Raw genomic sequence first — 26,846 nt, 5'->3', positions numbered from 1 at the left:
AGGATCCCAGAATACAGGACTGCCAGAATAAACTATACTTCCCAGCCTCCTTGCAGCTGCATTTGCCTGTTCAACTACATTTGGGCCAAAGAGGTAAGAGAATATGTAATGTTCAACTACTGAGAAGTGTTCCTGGAGGTAAGGGTCTTATTTTCTCTTTTTCTTTTCTCCCTGCTATGTTGGACTGTTGAGAGACTGCAGCAGATGGCTTTGACTGGAGGATGGTGAAACAGCTCAAAAAAGGCTGATGCTTTAGAGGTATCTGAGCAACAGGGCTGGTTAAGGGGTCCTTTCTTTGTACTCTTACACGATAACAGCAATTTGGCATCCAAACATGGACAAAAGTGCTTTTGAGGGAGCAGTGTATTACAGCAATATACCAAGGGATCCAGATATCTTGCCGATATGTGTACAGGATAATATATAGACCCCAGTTCTGGCTATAGACATTGCAGTGACCCAGAAACCTGCTCCAGCTCTAGTACTTGGGTGTAGTCTGGAAGACCCTGGAAAACACTCTCGGAGAAGTTCACCCAGAGAAAAAAAGCCTTTGTGAAAGTTCAGATTTAGAGCAAAGAAGTTCCAGCACTTCACTGGAGTATAACTGCCCGTGGGTTAGAGCAGTTAGTTCACTAAGAACTGAAACTAAGGATAATCAAGGCTCCTTAGTTATGTATGTATATATATATATGTATGTATGTATATATATATATGTATGTATGTATATATATATGTACACATATATACATATATGTGGGCTGGGATGCACTGAAGAGGGTTAGAAGAACAATTTAACTTTACTTGCACTACCCTTCCTTCAAGACAGCACAGCTAAGTGAAAAATCTTCTTGGACCATGATTTCTTCTGTGGGGGAAAGTGAGAGTGTATAAATAAGTGCCCAGCTTTCCAGCTGTGCAGGGTACTGCCAAAGCGTCCCATTTCTTTCACACTCTATCCTCAGTACTGAAAAGGAAGCTTCATGACTGAGGGTGGGCAGGACGAAGCTGGAGAAGAGAGAGTAGGGAGAGGGGTATAGATCTTCCCCCAAAGCATTTGAAAGATGCAGATCCTACTAACTGTGTCTCATCAAGAAGCCTGACCATGAGCCATTGAGATGGCAAAGGCTTGCTTTTTCTAACTGCCCTTGGGTTAGAGCAGTTAGTTCACTAAGAACTGAAACTAAGGAACCTTGATTATGGCTTTGAAATTCACACCAAATAGGTGTATTAAATGGGTTCATTTTTAGTGAGCTGTGATGTCAGGATGTGATTATTACTCAAGAAGAACCAAATCCATGTGAATCAAGATAAAAACCAGATGGAAAATTTTACTGATACTGTGGGTTAAAATATTAAAATACTCCTCACATAAAAGTTTTACAAAAGAAAAATACAACTGGAGTCTAACACATATCCTTATGAATTTTATAAAGAATATCTGTCTTCTAACAGCTTGAAACTATGCCAGTGGGCAAAAATCTTAAACATGAGATAAATTGCATTTACTTTTGTAAGCCTCATGGCAGGGTTTTGAAAATTGACAACAATCCATTTGCATTACGAATTAGCATGGGCCTATATTACACACTGGTATGTTAAGCAATTTTTGTGGTCAACCAAAAATTGTGAAAATTGATTCCATCTCAGCCAAAAGATGCAGTTGCTCCAGTCATCTCTATGTCTTCAACTGACCTTTTGAGTTGAAAGTTTCTTAAAAGTAATCCTGAAAAACTTCATAGTCCCTCTGTTAATTTTTGCTATACAATAATCTTCCCCCAAATTTGGTAGCTTAAAACATCATTTGTTTTACTTCATAATTCTGTGTGTCACTGATTGAGACTGGGCTCATTTGGACAGCTCTATTGCTGGTCTTGGCAGCTCTCAAGCAACTGAGTTTAAGGGAGAGGTCAGCTGTTTGTTAGATCTGGTTGGGGGTGTTGCTTGGCTGGGATAAACAGCTGTTCTGGGTGGTTTCTGATCATCTAGAAGGCAAACCTGGGATTCTCCACAGGAGTCTCGGGATTCTAAAAATCAGTGAGACAGCACAAATGCCCCAGTGCATCATAACATTTTAGGTCTATAATTGTGACTCATTTGCTACATCCCATTAACAAACTCCTTTTCATAGATCACAGCCTTGTCAAGAAACTAAGATCATGGCATCTGGCCCCATCACTTCATGGTAAATAGAAAGGGACAAAGTGGCAACAGTGACAGATTTTATTTTCTTGGGCTCCAAAATTGCTGCAGATGGTGACTGTAGCCATGAAATTAAAAGACACTTGCTCCTTGGAAGGAAAGCTACATCAAACCTAGGCAGTGTATTAAAAAGTAGAAGCATCACTTTGTTGACAAAAGTCTCTGTAGTCGAAGCTATGGTTTTTCCCAGTAGTCATGTACAAATGTGAGACCTGGACCATAAAGAAGGCTGAGTGCCAAAGAATTGATGCTTTCAAATGGTGGTGCTGGAGAAGACTCTTGAGCATCCCTTGAACTGCAAGAACAAACCAGCCAATCCTAGAGGAAATCAACCCTGAATATTCATTGGAGGACCGATGCTGAAGCTGAAGGTCCAATACTTTGGTCATCTGATGTGAAGACTTGACTCATTGGAAAAGATAGTGATGAAGACTGAAGGCTAAAGGAGAGGAGGGAGGCAGCATCACTGACTCAACGGACTTGAGTCTGACGAAACTTCAGGGCATAGTGGAGGACACCTGGTATGTTGCAGTCCATGGGGTGGCAAAGAGTCAGACACAATTTAGCAACTGAACAACAACAACATTGACAGAGTAAGTCACAGAGTCAAATCAGATTTAAGAATGCAGAGATAAATGTCATCTACTAAGGAAAGGTGTCTATTTCTGCAGCTGTTTCTGATTGTTGTTTATGTGTTTAGAGTTCTGTTATGGTGTTGTTTCGATCCTTAGTTTGTTTTCTTACTCTCTTTCTCTTTCCTTCTCATTGTTATTTTTATCATCTCAGCTCCGAAGTCTTGTTTTCTTAAATTGACCAGATGTCTTAAGTGTCTTCCAGAGCTGTCACAGTCCAGTTTGTTTGTTTCTTAGATTTGTTTTCTCTGGCCTGCTGTTTTCCCTCTTTCTGATTTTTCTGTATTGTGCTTACCTTCTTTTCATCTTGGATCTTTCCTATAGCTCAAACAGTAAAGAATCTGCTTGCAGTGCAGGAGACCTGAGTTCGATCCCTGGGTCTGAAAGATCTTCTGGAGAAGGGAATGGCAATCTACTCCAGTATTCTTGGCTGGAGAATCCCATGGACAGAGGAGCCTGGTGGGCTACTGTCCATGCGGTCCCAAAGAGTCAGACACTACTGAGCGACTAAGCACAGCACAGCAAAGCACAAAACAAGATGTACTTACCAGGGCTTAAAGAAATAAAGACTTCTTTTACCCCAAAGTGTCTGGTGATTGGTGATAGGTTGCTTTTAGATTTTTTTTTACATCATGCTTTACCACGTTTAGCTTATTGACTTTATTTTTTCACGCTTTTTGTCTCATGGTTGAAGTGACTGATCCGTCATGTCCAACTCTTTGCGACCCCATGGATGTATAGAGACTGTGGAATTCTCTAGGCCAGAATACTGGAGTGGGTAGCCTTTCCCTTCTCCAGGGGATTTTCCCAACCCAAGGATTGAACCCAGGTCTGCATTGCAGGAGGATTCTTTACCAGCTGAGTCACAAGGGAAGCCCCTTATAGTTGAAAGTGGCTATTATACCTTCAAACACTATATTTATGACAGAAAGGAAATAAATAAAGCTCTGCTGATGTAAGTGGAAAAAAAAAAAAAGTTCTCCTCAACCTTCTTAGGGTCTTTGGGTGGGTCTGAAAATCAAACTGACAAAGACAGATTATCAAGAGAAAAGCATACAAGTTTATTTAATATACATTTTATGTGAACCAGGAGGCTTATAAGGAAAGGAAGACTGGAGGAAACAACTAAACCTGAGTTTTTTATTCTAGCTTTGGTTAAGATTGGACAGCCATGGAGAAACATGGTTGACAACATGTAGGAGGTAAATGCAATAAACAGGGAAGCTCAGCCAGATCTATTTGTTTGGATTCTTTTAGCATAATTTTGTCTTCAAAGATAAAGATGTTGCTTTCCTGCAGGTATAGGGAGGGCATCTCTCTCCTGAGGATTTATGATCTGTTTCACAGGAGAGAGGTGGGGAGAAGGTCAGAGTGACCTTCTTGCTTCTGCTATTTTCTTAAACTCCTTCAGCTTAAAATATTTAGTGTGTGAAGGGACCATTTTTTGGCATATTGTGTTCTGACCACCATCATCAGTCATATCTGTACTGTTATATCAGAAATGCAAAAGTTTTCCCCAGACTTTTCCAATAGTTTTCACTCATATCATTGGCTAAAGCTGGGTCACACACACTCCCCTGCTGTACAAAAATCTGGGAAATTAAGAGGACCAAATTTTTATATTTGGCTTGAAAGAATGAATATTCCTCTCCTAAACTCGGCAAATGGCTGTCCGTAACCGTGACCAAAAAGATTCTGTTAGTGAAGAAGGGGAAGTAATATCTGTTATATTATACCATACTATGCTTAGCTCTGACTCTGCCTATATTTGTGTTATTTTTCTAGAATGCAATGCCTTGGCTTATCTTCATTACTCCATAAAGGCAGGCCAAAGTACCAACTCCTTTGGGAGGCCTTCCTAGGTACCCTGTTCCTGGTCCTCTTTCTGACCCATATCACATAACATTGCCATTAATTACATTCTATCTTCAATTGTTTGCTAATTATTGTATGTATAAAAGTTCTCTCCTCAATGAAAATGTAAATATTGTTAAGGGAGCTAAAGACTGTAGATTATACTTTTATATTCTGTTTAGGAAGTCAAGAAACACCTGGAGTAACAGGCAAATTTGGCCTTGGAGTACAGAATGAAGCAGGGCAAAAGCTAATAGAGTTCTGCCAAGAAAACACACTGGTTATAGCAAACACCCTCTTCCAACAACACAAGAGAAGACTCTACACATGGACATCACCAGATGGTCGACAGTGAAAAAAGATTGATTATATTCTTGGCAGCCAAAGATGGAGAAGCTCTATAGAGTCAGCAAAAAACAAGACCAGGAGCTGACTGTGGCTCAGATCATGAATTCCTTATTGCCAAATTCAGACTGAAATTGAAGAAAGTAGAGAAAAACCACTAGACCATTCAGGTATGACCTAAATCAAATCCCTTATGGTTATACAGTGGAAGTGAGAAATACATTTAAGGGACTAGATCTGATAGAGTGCCTGATGAACTATGGATGGAGATTCGTGACATTGTACAGGAGACAGGAATCAAGACCATCCCCATGGAAAAGAAATGCAAAAAAGCAAAATGGCTGTCTGAGGAAGCCTTACAAATAGCTGTGCAAAGGGAAGTGAAAAACAAAGGAGAAAAGGAAAGATATTCCCATTTGAATGCAGAGTTCCAAAGAATAGCAAGGAGAAGAAAGCCTTCCACTGTGATCAATGCAAAGAAATAGAGGAAAACAACAGAATGGGAAAGACTAGAGATCTCTTCAAGAAAACTAGAGATACCAAGGGAACATTTCATGCAAAAATGGGCTGGATAAAGGACAGAAATGGTATGGACCTAACAGAAGCAGAAGATATTAAGAAGAGGTAGAAAGAATATACAGAAGAACTGTACAAAAAATCTTCAGGACCAAGATAATCACGATAGTGTGATCACTCACCTAGAACCAGACATCCTGGCATGTGAAGTCAAGTGGGCCTTAGGAAGCATCACTACAAACAAAGCTAGTGGAGGTGATGGAATTCCAGTTGAGCTCTTTCAAATCCTGAAAGATGATGCTGTGAAAGTGCTGCACTCAATATGCCAGCACATTTGGAAAACTCAGCAGTGGCCACAGGACTGGAAAAGTCAGTTTTCATTCCAATCCCAAAGAAAGGCAATGCCAAAGAATGCTCAGACTACCACACAGTTGCACTCATCTCACATGCTAGAAAAGTAATGTTTAAAATTCTGCAAGCCAAGGTTCAGCAATACGTGAAATATGAACTTCCAGATGTTCAAGCTGGTTTTGAAAAGGCAGAAGAACCAGAGATCAAATTGCCAACATCCTCTGAATCATGGAAAAAGCAAGAGAGTTCCAGAAAAACATGTATTTCTGCTTTATTGACTATGCCAAAGCCTTTGACTGTGTGGATCACAATAAACTGTGGTCTGGAAATACCAGACCACTGACCTGCCTCTTGAGAAATCTGTATGCAGGTCAGGAAGCAACAGTTAGAACTGAACATGGAACAACAGACTAGTTCCAAATAGGAAAAGGACTACGTCAAGGCTGTATATTGTCACCCTGCTTATTTAACTTATATACAGAGAACATCATGACAAACGCTGGGCTGGAGGAAGCTGAAGCTGGAATCAAGAATGCCAGGAGAAATATCAATAACCTCAGATATGCAGATGACACCACCTTATGGCATCAGAGGGCAGACACACTGAAACCATGCTCACAGAAAACTAGTCAATCTAATCACACTAGGACCACAGGCTTGTCTAACTCAATGAACCTAAGCCATGCCCGTGGGGCAACCCAAGACGGGCAGGTCATGGTGGAGAGATCGACAGAATGTGGTCCACTGGAGAAGGGAATGGCAAACCACTTCAGTATTCTTGCCTTGAGAACCCCATGAACAGTATGAAAAGGCAAAATGATAGGACCTGAAAGAGGAACTCTTCAGGTCAGTAGGTGCCCAATATACTACTGGAGATCAGTGGAGAAAAAACTCCAGAAAGAATGAAGGGATGGAGCCAAAGCAAAAAGAATACCCAGCTGTGGATGTGACAGGTGATAGAAGCAAGGTCCGATGCAGTAAAGAGCAATATTGCATAGGAACCTGGAATGTCAGGTCCATGAATCAAGGCAAATTGGAAGTGGTCAAACAAGAGATGGCAAGAGTGAAGGTCGACATTCTAGGAATCAGCGAACTGAAATGGACTGGAATGGGTAAATTGAACTCAGATGACCATTATATCTACTACTGTGGGCAGGAATCCCTCAGAAGAAATGGAGTAGCCATCATGGCCAACAAAAGAGTCTGAAATGCAGTACTTGGATGCAATCTCAAAAATGACAGAATGATCTCTGTTCGTTTCCAAGGCAAACCATTCAATATCACAGTAATCCAAGTCTATGCCCCAACCAGTAACGCTGAAGAAGCTGAAGTTGAACAGTTCTATGAAGACCTACAAGACCTTTTAGAACTATCACCCAAAAAAGATGTCCTTTTCATTACAGGGGACTGGAATGCACAAGTAGGAAGTCAAGAAACACCTGGAGTTAACAGGCAAATTTGGCCTTGGAATACAGAATGAAGCAGGGCAAAGACTAATAGAGTTTTGCCAAGAAAATGCACTGGTCATAGCAAATACCCTTTTCCAACAACACAAGAGAAGACTCTACACTTGGATATCACCAGATGGTCAACACTGAAATCAGATTGATTATATTCTTTGCAGCCAAAGATGGAGAAGCTCTATACAGTCAGCAAAAACAAGACCAGGAGCTGACTGGGGCTCAGATCATGAACTCCTTATTACCAAATTCAAACTTAAATTGAAGAAAGTAGGGAAAACCACTAGACCATTCAGGTATGACCTAAATCAAATCCCTTATGATTATACAGTGGAAGTGAGAAATAGATTTAAGGGCCTAGATCAGATAGATAGAGTGCTTGATGAACTATGGAATGAGGTTCGTGACATTGTACAGGAGACAGGGATCAAGACCATCCCCATAGAAAAGAAATGCAAAAAAGCAAAATGGCTGTCTGGGGAGGCCTTACAAATAGCTGTGAAAAGAAGAGAAGCAAAAAACAAAGGAGAAAAGGAAAGATATAAGCATCTGAATGTAGAGTTCCAAAGAAGAGCAAGAAGAGATAAGAAAGCCTTCCTCAGTGATCAATGCAAAGAAATAGAGGGAAAAAACAGAATGGGAAAGACTAGGGATCTCTTCAAGAAAATTAGAGATACCAAGGGAACATTTCATGCAAAGATGGGCTCGATAAAGGACAGAAATGGTATGGACCTAACAGAAGCAGATGATATCAAGAAGAGATGGCAAGAATACACAAAAGAACTGTACAAAAAAGAGCTTCATGACCCAGATAATCACGGTGGTTTGATCACTGACCTAGAGCCAGACATCCTGGAATGTGAAGTCTAGTGGGCCTTAGGAAGCATCACTACGAACAAAGCTAGTGGAGGTGATGGAATTCCAGTTGAGCTATTCCAAATCTTGAAAGATGATGCTGTGAAAGTGCTACACTCAATATGCCAGCACATTTGGAAAACTCAGCAGTGGTCTCAGGACTGGAAAAGGTCAGTTTTCATTCTGATCCCAAAGAAAGGCAATGCCAAAGAAGGCTCAAACTACCGCACAATTGCACTCATCTCACACTCTAGTAAAGTAAGGCTCAAAATTCTCCAAACCAGGCTTCAGCAATATGTGAACCGTGAACTTCCTGATGTTCAAGCTGGTTTTAGAAAAGGCAGAGGAACCAGAGATCAAATTGCAAACATCCACTGGATCATTGAAAAAGCAAGAGAGTTCCAGAAAAACATCTATTTCTGCTTTATTGACTATGCCAAAGCTTTTGACTGTGTGGATCACAATAAAGTGGAAAATTCTGAAAGAGATGGGAATACAAGACCACCTGACCTGCCCCTTAAGAAATCTGTATGCAGGTCAGGAAGCACCAGTTAGAACTGGACATGGAACAAGAGACTGGTTTCAAATAGGAAAAGCAGTACTTCAGGTTGTATATTGTCACCCTGCTTATTTAACTTATATGCAGAGTACATAATGAGAAACGCTGGACTGGAAGAAACACAAGCTGGAATCAAGATTGCTAGGAGAAATATCAATAACCTCAGCTATGCAGATGACACCACCCTTATGGCAGAAAGTGAAGAGGAACTAAAAAGCCTCTTGATGAAAGTGAAAGAGGAGAGTGAAAATGTTGGCTTAAAGCTCAACATTCAGAAAACGAAGACCATGGCATCCGGTCCCATCACTTCATGGAAAATAGATGGGGAAACAGTGGAAACAGGTTCAAACTTTATTTTTGGGGGCTCCAAAATCACTACAGATGGTGACTGCAGCCATGAAATTAAAAGACACTTACTCCTTGGAAGCAAAGTTATGACCAACCTATATAGCATATTCAAAAGCAGAGACATTACTTTGCCAACAAAGGTTCATCTAGTGAAGGCTATGGTTTTTCCTGTGGTCATGAATGGATGTGAGAGTTGGACTGTCAAGAAAGCTGAGCGCCAAAATATTGATGCTTTTGAATTGTGGTGTTGGAGAAGACTCTTGAGAGTCCCTTGGACTGCAAGGAGATCTAACCAGTCCATTCTAAAGGAGATCGCTCCTGGGTGTTCATTGAAAGGACTGATGTTGAACCGAGACTCCAATACTTTGGCCACCTGATGCAAAGAGCTGACTCATTGGAAAAGACTCTGATGCTGGGAGGGATTGCGGGCAGGAGGAGAATGGGATGACAGAGGATGAGATGGCTGGATGGCATCACTGACTCGATCGACTTGAGTCTGAGTGAACTCTGGGAGATGGTGATGGACAGGGAGGCCTGGCATGCTGAGATTTATGGGGTTGCAAAGAGTCAGACATGACAGAGCGACTGAAATGAACTGAACTATGGCAGAAAGTGAAGAGGAACTAAAAAGCCTCTTGATGAAAGTGAAAGAGGAGAGTGAAAAGGCTGGTTAAAGCTCAACATTCAGAAAATGAAGATCATGGCCTCTGGTCCCATCACTTCATGGGAAGTAGATGGGGAAACAGTGGAAACAGTGGCTGACTTTATTTTTCTGGGCTCCAAAATCACTGCAGATAGTGATTGCAGCCATAAAATTAAAAGACGCTTACTCCTTGGAAGGAAAGTTATGACCAACCTATATAGCATATTAAAAAGCAGAGATATTACTTTGCCAACAAAGGTGTGTCTAGTCAAGGCTATGGTTTTTCCAGTGGTCATGTATAGATGTGAGAGTTGGACTATAAAGAAAGCTGAGTATCGAAGAATTGATGCTTTTGAACTGTGGTGTTGGAGAAGACTCTTGAGAGTCTCTTGGACTGCAAGGAGGTCCAACCAGTCCATTCTAAAGGAGATTGGTCCTGGGTGTTCATTGGAAAGACTGATGTTGAAGCTGAAACTCTAATACTTTGGCCACCTGATGCAAAGAGCTGACTCATCTGAAAACACCCTGATGGTGGGAAAGATTTAGGGCAGGAGGAGAATCGGACGACAGAGGATGAGATGGTTGGATGGTATCACTGACTCGATGGACATGGGTTTGGGCGACCTCTGGGAGTTGATGATGGACACAGGGGCCTGGCGTGCTGTGGTTCATGGGGTCGCAAAGAGTTGAACACGACTGCGCAACTGAAATGAACTGAACTGAATGCCCAGAAAAGTATTGGGCACATATGTTAATCAAAAATTATTGATTATTCAGATCAGATCAGATCAGATCAGTTGCTCAGTCATGTCTGACTCTTTGCGACCCCATGAATCACAGCACGCCAGGCCTCCCTGTCCATCACCAACTCCCGGAGTTCACTCAGACTCACGTCCATCGAGTTAGTGATGCCATCCAGCCATCTCATCCTCTGTTGTCCCCTTCTCCTCTTGCCCCCAATCCCTCCCAGCATTAGGGTCTTTTCCAATGAGTCAACTCTTCGCATAAGGTGGCCAAAGTACTGGAGTTTCAGCTTCAGCATCATTCCTTCCAAAGAAATCCCAGGACTGATCTTTAGAATGGACAGGTTAGATCTCCTTGCAGTCCAAGGGACTCTCAAGAGTCTTCTCCAACACCATAGTTCAAAAGCATCAATTCTTCGGCACTCTTCACAGTCCAACTCTCACATCAATTCATGACCACAGGAAAAACCATAGCCTTGACTAGACAGACCTTTGTTGGCAAAGTAATGTCTCTGCTTTTGAATATGCTATATAGGTTGGTCATAACTTTGCTTCCAAGGAGTAAGCGTCTTTTAATTTCATGGCTGCAGTCACCATCTGTAGTGATTTTGGAGCCCCCAAAAATAAAGTTTGAACCTGTTTCCACTGTTTCCCCATCTATTTTCCATGAAGTGATGGGACCGGATGCCATGGTCTTCGTTTTCTGAATGTTGAGCTTTAAGCCAACTTTTTCACTCTCCTCTTTCACCTTCATCAAGAGGTTTTTTAGTTCCTCTTCACTTTCTGCCATAAGGGTGATGTCATCTGCATAGCTGAGGTTATTGATATTTCTCCTGGCAATCTTGATTCCAGCTTGTGTTTCTTCCAGTCCAGCGTTTCTCATGATGTACTCTGCATATAAGTTAAATAAGCAGGGTGACAATATACAACCTTGAAGTACTCCTTTTCCTTTTTGAAACCAGTCTCTTTTTCCATGTCCAGTTCTAACTGGTGCTTCCTGACTTGCATACAGATTTCTCAAGGGGCAGGTCAGGTGGTCTGCTTTCCCATCTCTTTCAGAATTTTCCACAGTTTATTGTGATCCACACAGTCAAAAGCTTTGGCATAGTCAATAAAGCAGAAATAGATGTTTTTCTGGAACTCTCTTGCTTTTTCGATGATCCAGTGGATGTTTGCAATTTGATCTCTGGTTCCTCTGCCTTTTCTAAAACCAGCTTGAACATCAGGAAGTTCACGGTTCACATATTGCTGAAGCCTGGAGAATTTTGAGCCTTACTTTACTAGAGTGTGAGATGAGTGCAATTGTGCGGTAGTTTGAGCCTTCTTTGGCATTGCCTTTCTTTGGGATCAGAATGAAAACTGACCTTTTCCAGTCCCGAGACCACTGCTGAGTTTTCCAAATGTGCTGGCATATTGAGTGCAGCACTTTCACAGCATCATCTTTCAGGATTTGGAATAGCTCAACTGGAATTCCATCACCTCCACTAGCTTTATTTGTAGTAATGCTTCCTAAGGCCCACTTGACTTCACATTCCAGGATGTCTGGCTCTAGGTCAGTGATCACACCATTGTGATTATCTGGGTCATGAAGATCTTTTTTGTACAGTTCTTCTGTGTATTTTGCCACCTCTTCTTAATATCTTCTGCTTCTGTTAGGTCCATACCATTTCTGTCTTTTATCGAGCCCATCTTTGCATGAAGTGTTCCTTTGGTATCTCTAATTTTCCTGAAGAGATCCCTAGTCTTTTCCATTCTGTTGTTTTCCTCTATTTCTTTGCATTGATCGCTGAAGAAGGCTTTCTTATCTCTTCTTGCTATTCTTTGGAACTCTGCATTCAGATGTTTATATCTTTCCTTTCTCCTTTGCTTTTCGATTCTCTTCTTTTCACAGCTATTTGTAAGACCTCCCCAGACATCCATTTTGCTTTTTTGCATTTCTTTTCCATGGGGATGGTCTTGATCCCTGTCTCCTGTACAATGTCATGAACCTCATTCCATAGTTCATCAAGCACTCTATCTATCAGATCTAGGCCCTTAAATCTATTTCTTACTTCCACTGTATAATCATAAGGGATTTGATTTATGTCATACCTGAATGGTCTAGTGGTTTTCCCTACTTTCTTCAATTTAAGTCTGAATTTGGCAATAAGGAGTTCATGGTCTGAGTCACAGTCAGCTCCTGGTCTTGTTTTTGCTGACTGTATAGAGCTTCTCCATCTTTGGCTGCAAAGAATATAATCAATGTGATTTTGGTGTTGACCATCAGGTGATGTCCATGTATAGAGTCTTCTCTTATGTTGTTTGAAAAGGGTGTTTGTTATGACCACCATTGCAATTTTGCTTCACAAATGTTTAGACTGCTATAGTTGATTAGCCCATGGCTCTTTCACTTCCTTTATGCAGTAACTAAGTGAATAGAAAATAGGATCTTTAATAAGCATAGCAAATATTTATTTTCTATTCCATGTTCTTAAGCCCAGGAAATCCATCTTTTTCCAATCAGTTTTGGATGGTACTCTCTCTCCCTAGCTGATTCCTGGAAAGAATTCAAATTCAATGCACAGACAATTATTCCTTAGCCTCGATTATTAATACAAAATGAACATTTGACCCAAGCCAAGCCAACAAGATTTGATTAGGATATTTATGTTCAAAGTATTGGGACAGAGAAGCATTTTATTTCTTTGGAGTCATGGAATTCCATTAAGTAGGCCTAAATCTCTTCTCCATGGAAGAATTTATGCCTTCAAGACCTAATGATTTTTTTCCCAGTCTTCACCATTCTTAGTAGATAAGAATAAAGCTCATCCAGAGGAGTGCAGAGCCAAGGGAGGGAAAAGATCTGAATTCCAGGATCAAGTCATCCCTGAAATCTGAACATTTCAGTTGAGTAATACATTTCCTTTTGACAACTAATTCCCATTTGACAGTAAATCCCCTTTTTATCTTAGACAACTTTCAGTCGTTATTTCTGTCACTTGCAACTGATCATGACATTTAGAATGATGTCCTTCACTCTTTGCTTTAGCCTCTTATTGGTATAGGCAGCTCAACATAGCCTGACAGGATGGAAGCAGCCTTGTCCTCATAGTCAAAAACTTATCCTAATTCAGTCTCTGCCACTTTCGAGCTTTGTGGTCTTACACCAATGTGTTGGATTGTGGCTGCCAACTTGGCACTACCATACATTTTCCAGAAATCCTATCCCCACATGATTCTGAGTTAGAGTTGACCAATAAAAGAATTTGCATGAGATTTGGAAGCTAAAAGTAAAAAAAGAGAACATTACTCTTGGAAAGCCATGGTGGTCAGATATATCAGCCATGGGACAGGTGCAAAGGTCCCCACTGGGCCCCAGCTGGTTGATGCTCTCCTCTTGGTTCGTGTGTAACTTGTCTTTGTGACTGCTGGCTCCTCCAGCCCACCATGGCCCCAAACCCACCATTACATGCTTGACAATGAGATTAAAGATGAGCCCAACTTCTCAACTGTTCCTGCAAGCTTTCACTTATTTTCCGAAGCCAGTGTTTCATTTGGATCTGGTTATTAACTGTATCTCTGACCTCTATTTCCCTCTTCCAGACCTTCACTTAAATACCTCTCCCCACATTCCTATAATTTCTATAGTAATTCCCTATTCACAAAGTCCTTGTAGTGATTCTGTTTTCTTTGCAGACCCAGTATAATAAGGCCAATTATTTACTCTCTTAAGCCTTAGATACTTTGCCGATAAAAAGTGGGTTGTCCTGTCTGACTCTTGCTTCTATAGTGATACTCTGGTGATAATGGGCCTGAAAAATAATGGGTGGAAACTGTATATGTACAACATTATTGTAGCCTGACTGTTGATCCTCGGAAGCAAGGGCCTTGGCTCCAACATATAGGACTTTGCTACCTTTCTTTCTTGTAGAGACAAACCCTCAAAAGACAAAAGAGTGTTTTCTAATCTCAAAAACAAGTGTATACCTTAGAAATTTGAAAAAAAAAAAAAAAGGCAATTGCAATTGAAATTTCCACTTAAAAACATGCTTATTTCTTGAACGTCTAATTTTTTTCTCCCTTCCATTCTAGAAAGAATATTGAAGGTTCCTGATTAATCATTAACATTAAAATATTAAATGTAACATTAAAATATTTCCCTCATTGTTCTCATACAGATCCCACAACTCCACCTCTTTGCATTGATAACCTGTTTGAGTCCATACCTATTTGAGTGGAAAATATGAAAGGAATGAATTGTCAAATACTTCAGCCAGATAAATAGCTACTTTAAATGTTTTCAGAGATTTAGCTAGAGATTCAATTTTGTCCTTTTTATACATACAAAATCCTCCTGTATAGTTAATTGAAGATGACCCACTTTATATATATATATATATATATATATATATATATATATATATATGTATATTTTTAAGCTACTGTCCTTTTAAATTTCATACACATCCTTAAAAATATATGCAAACTACTAAGCAGTTTTGTTTCTTAAACGGAACTCTTGCATTGGTTGAAAACTCTTAAACTGAGCAGAGGGATGATGGAGAAAGATGTATTTTCACTTGAGAACTGATGTTCTGAGGCAAGCCCCTCTTTTTGCTTGTAATAAAGTGTAAAAAGTGGGCGTTCTCCAGTGAATGCTCCCTTCCTACACAGTGATTTCCATCAATGTATAATTAAAAGTGGATTTCCTTTTCCTTTTTGGTGGGAGGGAGGGGCTGGTAAACCTGGTTAAAGAAGGAGAACAAAGAGAACTTTCATGAATTCCCCGGCAAACAGTCTATCAGTTACAATTCCTAGAGTTCGAATAGCTGCACCATTCTAAAGAAATTCAGGAATAAAAAAAGTCAAGCAGGGGGTCCAAGCAAAATTCAACCCGCATGCCAACTAAGGAAAGAAAGAAAAAGGCAGGGGGAAAAAACCTATCTTTTGTTGTAAAAAGAACTAATGAAGCTTCTGTAAGAACTGTCCACAGTGACACGACAAGGCTGTACACCCACACACATTGTTCAAGTGCCAGTCATCGCCTCCAATAGGAAAAGGAAGTGCTGTGGTTTCAAGGAGGTGGCGGCACATACTGCTTTTGGAGTTTAACTTGGGAAATCTCGGTGAGGGCACACTTTGGCTTGAATTAGCTCCCAGAAGTTAGTGCAAAAATGCCTAAGGTTGTCTACTCCAGTCTTAAAGAAGAGATGGACTGGTGGGGGGTAAAATCCCATTGTCATTATAAATTGCTAATTAAATAATTATCAATTAGTTGGCAGACAGAACTCATTCCAATGTATTCCTTAGAGAGCTGTTAATAAAGAAAAACAGTCATTTTGGCTTTTTTCCCTATACAATATTCTTGCCTAGAGGTGCTAAATAGAGATAACGTGATATATTCTATGTTGGCTGTTTCCCATAGACCATCATACATTATTGATCAAAGATAAACACCAGTTATGGCAAGCAAACATGAATTTACATTATTCTAGTTACGTGGCATTAATTTTACTATACTAACTCATAGACTGGGTCATTTTTCAATGAACAGACAATAGACTATTTATTTGCCAACAAAGAAAAAGAAAAATCCCAACACTGAATTTTCCAAGCTATTTTATAGAAACTATTTGGGAAAACAAAATGTCAACTGATATTAATTTTAAAATAAAGATTGTCTCTGCATTTTTAATTGCAAAAGTGTTTTATTTAAAACTCTAGTAATATTCATTCACTAATTAGAAACATAATTAAAAAATAATCATTTTAAAATGTAAGTAAGAGAAAAAAGAAACATTCAGAAGTAAAAAAATATATATTACATATATAATATACACACATACATATACAATAAGTAAATATATATTTACATGTTAAAATATTATATATATTTATATGTAAATACTGATCTATCCATATAGCTATCTAATCTATCTGTATTTTTGTGAATTTAGGACTTTGAGGTTGGTCCTGTAAGATTCCTCAGAGTTTACAAGTGAAAAATCTCACTGGTGGTTTTTCAGAAGAGAAGCTTTTTTTTTGATGCTTAGATTCAGGGTACTGGGCAGAAACAAAACCCAAAGGATATAATATCTGGAAAGGTGGGAATCAAATTCTGAAGAAATTCAATTACATTTAAATATAAATAAACTTGTAGCTTAGTCCATTAAAATCATTGGCATAGACACAGATCCTTTCTCTCTTTGTAGAGAGATGTGAAGTTCTGAACCTCTCCATCTATCCTCTCTATTAACTATGAATTTGAGAAAGGTGGCAAATTTCCCAAAAACTTTAGAAAATTCAGTAGCCTGTTAAAGACAACTAATAGGTAAATTTATTTTAGTAGCTATGGAGGAAAAAGTTTTTCTTTGTACTGTGATATTTTCCACTGCAAATCTATATAAAGTTCCATTTTGTTATGAAAATAACAATATTTTGAGGTTTATCTTTAAAGCTACTTATTTACAGGTGATAGCCATCTTGATTACACAAACTCAGCCCTTCTTATTATTTCAATTAATTAGGTCACAACAGAGGAAAATAAGGTATCTCTTGTCACAGCCTGATGCCCCTTCTAGACTTTTGGGGACTTGGAAATCAATTGACTTCTCAAAATCTTAAAAGATCTTCATTATGGCAAGGTCCGTAATTTGATTTACTTTAAGGAATACTTAATGGTTAAACGTCGTACTGTGTTGTATTATTGAATTCTTGTTCATGGTTCAGGATTGATCCACTCCAGCTTTCAGCAAGGAGCAGTTTTCTGGTGAGGCTCAGCAGGACTCGCAATCAATAGGGTTAATAGATGTGGGACCAGGCAGTCAGAGGTGACAGGGCTGGCAGATCCAATGCCAATGAAAACAGGTTCTGATGTCACTTTTATGCTGGCAACAATGTCATCCTAATTACCTGGAGCATACAGTTGTTATGTGTTAACAGGACTGTGAATGACCCATCAATCTGAATTATTTTAAGAAAAGTAGTTCAATTTTTTTTAGCCCTTCTTTATATTACTGGTCTCCATGATTTCTGAGATATCACTTGCTACCGTATTGTAGAAAATAGTACTGTTCAGCTCTTCCTTGGTATTTCAGTACCCCCAACAACAGATTAAAGCTACATAAAATGTCAGCCCCCACCCCAGTTAGAGGGTATTTTGTGTAAAAAAATGTTCATTTTCTAAAAGATACCTTACAAAAGAGGGGGTTTCTAAATAGCAAAATCTGAAAGAGGCAACTCAAGCTAGAAAAAATGTATTTTTATCTAGTAGTCTATATGAAGCAACATGAAATATAAACTAGTTAAGCAAGGAGTGGCTAGTCAAGTTTTATTCTACTGTACTCTTAGGTCTTCTCTTTAGGAAGCCACTAGAAAGGCAGCAGTCCCTCCCAAAGTCTATCAAAATGTACATTTTATAGACATCGCACTGGGACTCACGCAACATAGTCCAGAGCAGTAGATTCACCTCTTACAAATGCTTCAAATAAATATATTGCATGCATGCTCTGTTGCATAGTTGTGTCCAGCTCTTTTGTGATCCCATGGACTGTAGTCCGCAGGGCTCCTCTGTCCATGGGATTTCTCAGGCAAGAATACCTGGGAATGGGTTACCATTTCTTTCTCCAAGGGATCTTACTGACCCAGGGATCAAACCCACATCTTCTGCATTGGCAGGTAGGTTCTTTACCACTGAGTTACCAGGGAAGCCCACTTACTAAGCAGTAATTTGGAAAATTTGCCCATCCTTGGGGAAAAAGCTTGATGGTGCACATTATTTCAAATGTCGATGCTTATTTTACTGTACAGAATGATCATCTTTGCCATCATATCCTTCACAGAAGAATCTATTTGACTATTTTCTCTTTTACAAATTTTATTTACTTATTTTTTAAGAAAAGAAACCGAATCTAACAAACAATCTAGTCTTTAATACCCTAAGAATTTCCTTGATGAACTCTGTGGGGTTCATATATCCATCCATCTTGGATGTATGCAAATTTACATTTCATCATTGACTGATTTGCTATATTCTTAAAGGAAAAATTTATGACTGCTAAACCTAGAAACAAGTAGACAATAATTATTTATAAATATTTATAAATAAATAATAATTATTATTTATAACAATTATTCTGTCCAGACCAATTGTGCTGGCGGAGACAGAATGGCCATTGGCACAGTGAAGCCATGGATTGAATTACAGTATTCTTTTTATTGTCTTCCATACTCATTAAACCCACTACATAGTAAACCATATTAGGTTAACTTGAAAAATTCTCAAATCTGAAGGAAATTAGATATTTTTATATTGCACTGGGAAATTCTCTGTTAATTGCTTGTAATCAAGTATTATTGATCATTAGCTCTTTATCTTACGATGAGGTTGGTAATGATGATCATGGTAATGATGATGTAACATGCACACAGAAGGATGGACATGTGTCCTGTTCCTTTGAAGAAGATTTGTCTTCATGCCAAATGTATGTTGGTTTACATGGTAGTCTTGCAGCAGTCAAGAAAAAGATAGGAACAAACATTTTAGGCATTCATCTAGACTCAAAGGAGGATTAATCTTAGATTAATTTTTCCATTGTCATGTTTGAAGTGTTGGCCAAGCTTGTCTTGAAATTAAAATTGTTGAGGATAAATACCATTACTTTAATTTTTCCAATAGGTATTATACTTATCTTTTAGGAGTAAGGCAGGTCTTTTGCCAGTTTGACATTAAAAAAAATTCATGTCTAATTTGAATATATTAACATATTTTGTCATCAAAAATTAATTCTAGAAAAGAAACCATAACCAGGAAAGCAATTTAACTGTATATTTTGGAAGAAAAAGAGAAGGAAAACTTTGTCATTCTCTGGGCAGCTCAGTTAATTTGATGTGCTTTGATGTAAATTTGGGGGTCGCTTTAATTTCAATACATATTTTTTCACTTAATAAGGGAAACAAAAGGAACTTGCAACCAGCAACTCCAGTTTGTTATCTCAGAATGTTTTGGCTTCTCAAATGTGAGAACATCATTGTTTTTATTTCCAGGAGGAGATAATAACAATGAAGCAATAAAAAAGAGTCAAGGCAGCTTGCACAGCACAGGAAGTTCACAGCCAGAGACTTAATTTCTCACACAATGTGCTGTGCAATGGGCCCATTAACGTAGATGAATAGGCTCTTTAAAGGTTTTTTTCTTCTTCTTCTTCTTCCAGATATGCAGCTGCCGCTGAATGGTGATATGTTAATAAGGTACTCACTTGCCTATTCTTCAGGTACTCCGGCATTCTCTACCTAGGTAATCTCCATATAGGAAAAGCTATTAGGGGGTTGTATCTGCTACCACACCTTCAATTATATTAACACCTGCACTGATAATCCAGTAAGGTAAGCTAGTAGGGGGCCTATGGCCTTAGTCCACCCCTTTTCTCCCTACAAAGTTACATCTGAAGGGCGGAAAAAAAGGAAGAAGTAGAAGGAAAAAAAAAAAGGAAAGTCACTTTTATTACACATCAGTGGGAACCTTCTGAAAAAGCTTTCATTCCTAGGAAATTGTTATTTCTTCAAACAGCTGACAGCCTGCAGAGGAAACTCTTAATGGAAACTCAGCTCCTGCATTGTTATGCAGGGCCCTCATGTAGATTAAGGGGGGTGGATTAAGTTAGCTTCCAAAGGGTCTATTGTGTGTAGCATTAATTTGCAGGGCTCTTGATATTTGAGTTTGAAGGTTTATAACCTCAGTGTTTACTTAGATGAACTACATCCTAGGTTTGTTTATTTCCGTCTGCAGTCTCTTATTTCCTAGTAAATGTTACATTTATATTTGTTAACAGCAAGAATGTTGTTATAAATCCCAAAGAAATAATTACACATGACATGCTTATTCATTCATTTTAAAGCCTCAATCCTGGTCCTCCCAGGTCACTTTCACAGTTATGTTATAGAAGATTATACAGATAGATTCATTTCTCGAGAATGTTTATGCCATCCAGTTAAATAGCAAAGTAAAGACTATATAGTTAGGAATGAAAGCTTAATTATTCCTCTCCCACGTGATCACTTTCTGTGAAATTAACATAACTGCCCCTTGTTTCCTTTGTATAGCAATATTATAAATACATAGCCCCCCAAAGCTGTGCCATTTTCTTCCAAATGAACAAATTTACTATAGAACTGATCATAACTTTTTTTTGTTACTGTTTGGATGATTACTTTGTTAAGAGTAGTTTCTAAGTTTGAATATTTCTTAATGTTTTCAAATCACTACTTGCAGGCAAATCTATGTGATGTTTTAGACATAGGAACCCTGCAAAAGTCTCATCTTCCAAGATTAAATTGCAAATGTCTATTCACAAACTTGTTCGCCACCCCTAATCTTACTCCCTCCTTCTCCCCACCCCACCCATATTGTATAGGCGGTTGCTAACGTGAATTTAAAATTCAATATGAATGGCTAGGGGGAAAAAAGGCATGCCCACTGGAACTTACTCTGCTCCTAATCTGGATTTAGGGACTCAACTGAATAGAAGTACATTATGCTTGAACAACTGAAGTTTCTGTTATTTTTAAACCTTTTTTACAGAAAACAACACCAACAGCATATTGAATATTTTATTGCACATTTTCTGCTTATGGTTAGTATTTTCAAGGTCTAACAGATAATTTAAAGTGTCGCTATTCATGGAATTATCCATGTTAGCATTTATAGTTAATAGGTCTTGTGATATAGTGGTGAGATCATTTATTTTCTTAAATATCAGAGATCAGGACCTTTGTTCTGGCTCCAAGTACCTTGGGTGGTTCTCTGAACTTCTTTGGAGTCTTACTTTTCCATCTGTAAAAATCAGAGTGAGAGTCTGATATCTAAGGTAATAAAGTTCTATGATTCTCACCAAAATATACTTCTTAGGGACTTCCAATAAATTTGATATACCTAGACCTTTCCTACTAGCAATAATTAGATTTGTTAATCTATCCTTATTTCCTAGTAATGTATATTTAATATTGCTGTTTATAGCTCTCACTATATATTTTTTTTTACCTTTTTTTTTTTAATTTCAAGGGAAAACTATTGATTAGGAAACTGTTGTTACGAAAACTCTGACAGACGCCATTGAAAACATACTGGCTTATGGTAGTGAAACTTTGAAGCAAACTTTTAAGTTCTGATTACTCTTAGCCTGGTAAGTAATCATGAAAGATGGATCTTATTACTATTGGCTTGTTGTTTTTGTTTTCATCATGCAGTTCTTCAGGCTGTTCCTATGTGTCTTGAAAGACAATCCATCCAAAAATAGAATTTGTTGATTCAGCAAATGTTTCTCCAACACCTCTCATATGCCACACATTGTGCTATGTATAAAGGATAGAGTCATGTAAAGAAAGAAATGGCCTGTGCTCTTGGCAGGATTATTTTGGGAGCAGTGCCTGTCATATTGTAGACCCATAACAATTGTTTTATTGAATGAATGAAGGTATCTATGTTTGTACAAATGAATGAATAAAGCTTACCCTTAATGAATTTAGGTTTTTCCTAAGGCTGATAAGATGTATAGGTTCAGTTCAGCTCATTTTATCAGTAATTTATTGAGTATTTTCTATCTGCCAGACATTAGGTTTAGTCTTGGGAATTTTTATTCAGGAAATTAAATACCAGTAAAAGTTGACATAGCAACATGAGAGCCTTATATGGACTATACTCAAATACTTACCAATAGATATGAATTCCACACACTATGATGTATGCTGAAGTGCTGGCATATGAATGTTTCATTTAGTTCATGTTTTATTTTGATCTTATACACAAAGTTATTATTAGTGTGGGGGAAACAGTAACAAGAAAATATTCAGACCTCAAAGACTACTCATAAGCTGGATCAATGACTGAGTGGTTCAGTACATGGTGCTGAGAGAAAAAGGGATGTCAATTTTCAATTACCATGTAGTGATGATAAGGGTGATAAAAGATGATGACACTATCAGCTATCTTTTATGCTGGACTTACTAGACACCAAACTTTGTCATGAATGCTCTATGTGCATTACCTGATTGAATTTTTCTGATAGCCCTTGGAGGTTTGGGCATTATTATCCCCATTTGACAGATAAAGAAACTGAGGTTGAGAAAAATGAGGTAACCTGCCTAAGCCATAATGGTACAAATGGTAGAGCTAAAGTTCAAGGTCAAGTTTCTCTTACTTCCCAGTCTCTCCTCTTAATTACTGCATTACTGTTATCCTATCTTTGTGGTCAAAACACTCTGTAGCTATTTGAGATCTGCTAGTTGCTAACTTTGTTATTTCTGCTATTCCTTAGGAGACTGCTAGGTACAAATATTAATTGCAGCTTAATAAATGAACAGCTTTCAGGACTGTAATTCATCAAAGAGAATTTTATTAAGCTCTTGTCCAAAGTCTAGAAATATAACTTTCTTCATGGCAATAACTGCAGCAAATTAGAGACTTCGAATGGAATATCAAATATAAGTGTCTGCTTCTTAAAACTATATATATATATATATGTATATACATATTTATAATATCTTTGCAAGAATAAGATGAAGGAGGTGGCAATGATTAGATGGTGGCTTTATGGAACTTGCAAACTGACCTGCTTTGAGAATAATACCTACATCCCATTATCATAGCAAGAAATATGAGAGTTTCTAAATCTGAATGAAGAACATAAAGGAATACATAATTCTCTCAAAAGGTAAATATAATACAGGGAGGGGAGGATGGGAAAAAGCAGCTGCAAGCAAGCTGGAATTAAATGTCTGATCCACTATTTGACAACTGTAAAAACATATTTGATCACTGATGTCATTACTGGAAAGGCTGATATGATAAAGCAATGGGTTTTCAGACAACACAGTCACTTCATGCTTCTAGAGCTGCGATTTCTTGTTTATTTTACTAATAAGAACTTGCTTTTACTGTTTACATTTACAACTGTGTGTTAATGAATTGGGATATGTACAAAGAAGACTTGGACCTAGTTTTAGTTAAAAATTTTGTTGAAGATAGTAATTTGAGTTTAGAGCGTATTTTTCTGAAATCACCAAGAAAACTACACAGTGTTATCAAAAGGAAGATATAAGGAGTAAATTTCTACTTAATAATTTCAGATATAAGTACATACAAATAGTGAAGTAAGCATGTATATATTTTCCCCTGTACATAGCAGAATTTCAAAACAAACGTACTTTTGATTTTTTTGTCTCAATAGGATTTAGTTGAAAGAGAAGGTGATGTGGTGCCTGATGGTTCTAGGAACAAATACTTGCCATCACAGTTATTGTGTGGCCCTAAGGCAGTACTTTAATCCTTAGGCCCCTGTCTTCCCTTGTATCAGATGGAGATAAAAACCTACCTCACAGTGTTGTAGTAAGAGTTGCAAGGAAGGCAGTACTTATATTAAGGGTTGAATAAATGGTTATTACATTTTAGTGAGACCAGAAGCCTGGGAAATTAAGGCATCAAGGGAAAAATGAAACAGAAGGATAAGATAAAAAGATGATTAAAATGGCCAATAAAAGTGATTGAGGGAATAAAGATGGTATTGAACCAAGATAGGAAAATGTAAGAACACTCAATAGCAAAGTTTATCTATATTCTGACTCTTCTGAGTTTTGGAATGGTGTTTTCAGGAAAAAAAAAAAAAAAAAAAGCACAATGAGAAGAGAAAAAAAAAGAAAAAAGAAAAAAAGCAACAATATAAAACTATAGGGAAATAAAAACCAAGAAAATTAGATCAAATATGGAACTTTTATCAAAAAGCAGTTGAGCAATGTGAAGAGAACAATATGATAAAACAAAAACTCTGGGAAGTCTAGAATAGAAAAGAATAGAAAAACAAAGAAACATGGGAAAAACAGGAAAAAAGCAAACAGAAAAGAAAAGGTTGAAGTGTGAGTATGTTCAAGCTAGTGGAACATACAACTGTGCATTTAATTTTGACAGCAAAAGATACCTGAATTGAGCCTGATTTACTAAAAGAAAAAGGCGTACTAGTGTGAGAAAGCAATGATTTTTTTCTTTTTTTTTTTAATTCTCAAGTTAAAACAGAATGCATTTAAGCATAATATATGTCTGTGTTTTAAAATGCATATGGAATTCTGGGTTTGGGGCAGGGAGACATCACTTGATTTCACTATAAATTTACTCATCTGGATACTAGAAGTGAGACATTTATTGTTTACTCATTCATCCAATCAGAGAAGATAAATTTTTCAAATTGCAGTTATATCAACAGATACAGCAGAGATCTTAATTAGTTAAAAATCTTCATAAGTGTCATTTGGCTGAATGGATAAAATAACAAGAGCAACAAAAATACCTCCAGCCACACAACAAGCCATCTAAAAATTCTCTGGGGATCTATTCCTCACTTCTATAGCAAAGTATCACATGTAACTCTACCACAAATCTAAAGGCAAATAGATATTCCTGTTCACTTTTTCTTACAAGAAAGCATCTGCTTACATTTTTTTTTTTTTTTTTTTTTGCTGTTATTTTTCTCTTGAACGTTCCAATTCAAAAACATCACCCTACCACCTTTTTTGCTTGTTAAATCTCTCTGTCCTTAGGGCTACATCTCTATGCACCAGAGAAACGATCTCATTAACAAAGTAGTTCTGTGTGTCCTTAATGCTGAGGCCCTAGACTGCAGCTGGAGGCAGTTCTCTACTCAGCCCGCAGTGCCGAGTGACACAGGCAGGCGACATCATCTGAGTACTAACTTCTACTACATCCAGACAGACTGCGAGAACCATTTCCAAATCGTGGGAAGACGTCAGAGAACCAAAGGTAATCCTTCTGTTTCTATGTCCAATTTTTGCAGCAAAGATTTCCACCTGGAAGGAACCATTGTGGGTGGGAGCAGGCTCTGTGTCAAAACTGCTAAGTCAGGAAATGAATGTATCCATCAGGTAGGAAATAAAGGGCAAACACAGAGAGAGAAGAGCTTCTGATATTTTTGAAAAATGAAAATCTCATGCAAAATGAATGAAGTGGCTTTAGGATCGATAGAAAAAGGAAGGCTTTGTTACATGGGAATTAAACTGCAGGCTAGTATCTGTAAATAGGAGGAGGGGATTTTGTCTTATTGGAATCTCCAAGTTGGAAAGGACTTCAGAGATCATCCAGGCTATCATGAATGATCATATCTCATACTTTTCTTTTTTTTAAAGGGGTGGCTGCAAAGTTTTGGACAAGACCTCTACAGGCAACTGGAAGCACAGTGTACCCAGGTGGTAGGGCTCGTCTGTGGCAATATATTTTTCAGTCTGTCCAATTGAATATGGCTGTAAAGGGAATAAAACCCCATGTAATCTCCAGCAGTGACAATTTAATCAGTTGTGTAAGGGGAAGAAGCAGAGTCCCCTCATTTTCATATTTGCATATTTGATTTTTGCATTGGGGAATAGAGGTTATGTGTTTCTATTACTTTCCATTTGATTTTAATATTTAACCCTTTTAGGAGCAAATTTCTTCCAATGGTAGGTAATATTGAGTCAAGCTGGTCAAAAATTAAGATTTAATTTTTCAAATAAAGCTCTGGATGCAGCATGCCTTGTGTAACATTTTTTCCTACAAAGAATCTATGTGCCGAACATGGCTTGTGTGTTCCCAGCTTCTGCACATTATGCATCCCCTCTTAACATTCAGAAATCCACCCTGAAAATGAAGGCAACTATTTGGAGAACAATACGAAATGATGAGGTAGCCCTATACCTATACCATAATATGTCCCCTTTTTGTATTTGCATTTTTTAAAATGGTAAGTCTTAATAACTGCTGCTATTCCTGAGAAAGTAGGGTTTCTAAAATACCTTATATATACAGGAATCCCTTCTTATGAGGTTATAGAGAGGCAATAGATAGAGTTAATTAGTAAAATTCCATTATTTTAAAACTCTGTTTTACAACTGACAGAATGATGTTATTATCCATAATATGGTAACAGATTAGGGAATAGATTTTAAAATAAATAAGATGCAGGTAATTCAAAGTCATCATCAATTACCCTTGTGTGACTCCCTTGAGTATATTAAAAATCCACTCAAAATGGTTTTGGATTTGAATTGCTGGAACATGGATAGCTGTTTGTTCTTTTTTTTTTTTTTAATGCATCAATTCATGTAAACCTCCGATTGTGAAAGCCCCAGAAGTATGTTGGGTAATTAAAAAAAAAAAAAGAAAAAGCTTATATTCTACTTGCTTAATACTTTACAATTTCTCTATAAAAGTGAACTTTGAAGCCAGGCTTTCACTTCAGAGGAAAAAATATTGATTTGATTCCATGTAATTTTGCAAAAAGAGAAAAAAATTTTGAAAATTTTCTGTGCATTAAATTTAATCTATGT

General features: G+C 37.9%; 1 long non-coding RNA gene across 1 annotated transcript; it reads left to right on the top strand.

Annotated features, from left to right (window-relative positions):
* On the top strand, positions 1-26,049 carry LOC129644983 (uncharacterized). Its single transcript, XR_008711101.1, has 5 exons — positions 1-93; positions 19,697-19,733; positions 21,544-21,664; positions 25,068-25,287; positions 25,671-26,049. It is a non-coding gene; the product is annotated as an uncharacterized LOC129644983 (long non-coding RNA).
* Positions 26,050-26,846: the final 797 nt, after the last annotated feature.

This window comes from Bubalus kerabau, chromosome 2 (genome assembly GCF_029407905.1).
Source record: "Bubalus kerabau isolate K-KA32 ecotype Philippines breed swamp buffalo chromosome 2, PCC_UOA_SB_1v2, whole genome shotgun sequence".
NCBI lineage: Eukaryota > Metazoa > Chordata > Mammalia > Artiodactyla > Bovidae > Bubalus > Bubalus kerabau.
This window is presented reverse-complemented; position numbering and strand designations above follow the sequence as displayed.